The sequence below is a fragment of the Mustela erminea genome, chromosome 3 (assembly GCF_009829155.1).
Source record: "Mustela erminea isolate mMusErm1 chromosome 3, mMusErm1.Pri, whole genome shotgun sequence".
NCBI lineage: Eukaryota > Metazoa > Chordata > Mammalia > Carnivora > Mustelidae > Mustela > Mustela erminea.
In genome coordinates this window covers 10,948,796-10,952,217 of record NC_045616.1, presented here as the reverse complement: position 1 = coordinate 10,952,217, position 3,422 = coordinate 10,948,796, and the positions used below count along the sequence as shown (strand labels likewise).

At 32.1% G+C, this 3,422-nt stretch overlaps 1 pseudogene; it reads right to left on the bottom strand.

The window, feature by feature from the left end:
* Positions 1–1,117: 1,117 nt before the first annotated feature.
* Positions 1,118–2,036, bottom strand: LOC116585861 (annotated as a pseudogene).
* Positions 2,037–3,422: the final 1,386 nt, after the last annotated feature.

The following is a 3,422-nucleotide window of genomic DNA, read 5'->3' as shown; positions in this document are numbered from 1 at the left end:
TTGAGAATTAAATAAAATCGATTAGTTCACAGCACTGAAAGAACAAAATGCTTATATTCGCTTGCAATTGTCTAATTGGCTCACCATTTTGTCTGAATGTTTCTGTGTGTCCCTCACAATATATGAAATTCTTTTTAGGTATTTGGTCAGTGTGGTGCATTTTTCTTTTCTTCCCTTTTTTTTTTTTAGGAGTTTATTTATTTATTTGGCAGAGAGAGAGACAGTGAGACAGGGAATATAAATAGGAGGAGTGGGGAAGGAAAAAACAAACTCCCTGCCAAGCAGGGAGCCTGATGCAGGGCTCGATCCCAGTATCCTGGGATCCTGACCTGAGCCAAAGGAAGGTGCTTAATGACTGAGCCACCCAGATGCCCCGCCTTTGTCTGTTTTGTCCTTTTTAATATTTTCTTTTACATTTTTTCACATTTCTTCAAATTTCAGAGTCCTGTAGTTAGAAGGACAAGTCTTTCAACAAGAAGCAACTATTATGTTTTCCTATACTAACTTGACATCACCAAGTTACTTGTGTTGAGAAAATTCCACTTAATTTGAATTTGGGGAGTAGCAAGTTATAACCAAATATCATTCTATAAGTCAAGTTTTTAATTATCAACTGCTCTATTAAAAACAAAATGCTTAATCGACATAGTTATGAAATATCCATATTTACATATTTTTAAGTCTCTCCCACTATTGATAGAATGTTAATCGGCACAGTCATTATGGAAAATGGTACGTATGAACCTCAAAAAAAAAAATTGAAAATAGAACTACCATATGATCCAGCACTCCCACTTCTGGTTATATATCCAAAGAAATGAAATATTAGTAAAATACTTCTGCCTACAAGTTAGTGGAAAATGCATTCCTTTTTATAGATGTAAAAAAAAATCACAAAGAAAACACAAGTAGGCCTTAGAATTAAAAATAAGTATATGGACAACCTCAATTTATTTAAACCTCTATATTAAGTTCTTTCACTCAAGGCCTATTTTATATATATATATATATATATATATATATATATATATATATATACATATATATATATATTTCTTCACAATGGCACACAGCTGAGTTAACATGTAACTGAAGCTTTGGAATTAATGTATATTGTCTACATTTTCACAGTTTGGATTCTCTGAATCAGTTGTCTCAGAGCCCCCATCACTTCCTTGTTTCTCAAGCTGTATATGACAGGGTCAGTATGGTGTAGAAGACAGCAAGAATCTTGTTCTCTGTTGGTGATTGGAGGTTCTAGGGTTTAGATAAGTATAAACAAAGGATGCGTAGTAGAAAGTGACCACAGTGAAATGGGTTCTGCAGATTGAATAGTCCTTCTTCCTCCCATTTGTTGATTGCATGTGGTAGATAGCATCGAGGACCCAGCCATAGGAGCATGCAGTACCAATGAAAGGAAACATAAGGCAGAGTGTGGTGCTCACAAACACTGTGTACTCATAAACCCAGGTATCCATGCAGGTCACATTTAACATGGCTATAACATCACAGAATAAGTGGTTGATCTCTCTAGACTGGCAATAAGCGATATGTAGAATATATGAAGTGTGAACACAGGAGTTGACTGAGCCCATTATCCAAGATCCTGTTATCATCAGCACTCATACTCTTTTTTTCATACAAATGGCATAGTGGAGAGGAAAGCAAAAGCCACGTAATGATCATAGGCCATAGAGGCCAATAGTAATCCTTCTCCACCAGCTAAAATCAAGAAGAAGAAACTCTGAACCCCACACCCAATAAAAGAAATAAACTTATTTCCAAGATAACTGGATGCCATTTTGGGGACAATTGTGGAGATGTAGTTCAGATCTATGAGGGAGAGTTGACTAAGTATAAAATACATGGGTGTGTAGATATTGGTGTCCACATAGGATGAGGATGATCATGGACAGGTTGCCAAAAAGAGTCATTAAGAAAATGAGAACAATGAGAATGAAGAACAGGCCAATTCTTGAAGGTGGGAACAACTCCAATAATATGAAATCAATAAAAGTTTGATTGTAATTTTCCATGGGACATTAATTTAGTTTTTTTCTAAAAACAGACAAAATAGTAATAATAATAGTAAATAATAATAGTAAGTTAATAAAATACAGAATACTATTTTTATGTCATTATTTTAGTCACACCATGATTTATTCATTGAACATTGCAGGTTTTAAATGATTTTTTTGAAAAAAAATCCTTAGTTTTGCTTCATAGATAAAACCTTGATGAGGCAAATGTCTGAGGCCAAAATACTTTCTAAAAATCTATGACTTTGTGAGAATAATATATTTCTTTTAATAATAACTTGATTAGGATATAATATTATGTTTCCTTACATAAATTCACTTATCTTCAAAGCATATTTTAGAAATTAAATGAATACATAGTAAATCAATGTAAATGCATAGATTATAGGCCCATATTAGTACATTATTTTTACCCTTAGGGTATTTTTCTTTTATATTTAAACCCTACTCTCTCTGAATCTGTAGTAGCCTATTAGATCATGTGAAGATCTAGATTATCTTTTTGTGTTCTTAAAATTTTAGCAGAACAGCTCCTTAGATGTCTAATGTCATTATTTGCTTGTTTCAGAAATCTATAATAATTTTGTATTATCAAATACAATTTATGTAAAGCCATTTTCTTCTGCATCCTTACCTAACTTTTGAATGCTCAAATTAAATTAGATCCTTTCTCTGGGTATCTATAATCCAATTTCATTGTTGCTTCCCTATATGCTTAAGCTCTCCTGAAAGATGTCTGTTCTGTCCATCTGTTTCTCAATATTTACATAACATTAAACATTGCTTTATGATATCGTTTTGTACTTATTCCTATTTTTATTTAAACTCAATTATCCAAAGTATAATGCATCATTAGTTTTTTTTCCAATATCAATAATTCATTAGTTGTGTATATCCCCCAGTGCTCATCATACCATGTGCCCTATTTATTTCTTTTTTATCTATCTAAAACACTTTCTACCTCTAGATAAGTGTGTGATATATATCATAAAATCCAAATGACATGACATGATAATAAAGAAATAAATACATTATAAATTTAATAAAAATTGGAGAAGGCAGTGGTGTGAATGGACAAGAGAAGAAATAGTTCAGGACCTTTAGGAAGAAGGAATTTTAAGAAAACTTTCTTTACATAAAAGAAAAAGAGAAATGCAATCTTGAGAATCTTTTTTAATGAGAATGAGTGGAGGCATTCTCCTGAAGAGAGAATACTATGAGTAAACAAGCTCAGGATACTATTAGAAGTTGTTAAATATACAGTTCATATATTTTGTTTTATATAAAAGGAAGTGTCAGATAACAATAAGGTGTCAGATACTTCTGACATATACGTCAGAATATATATTCTGTTGGTTCTGACATATATATCAGAATATATAT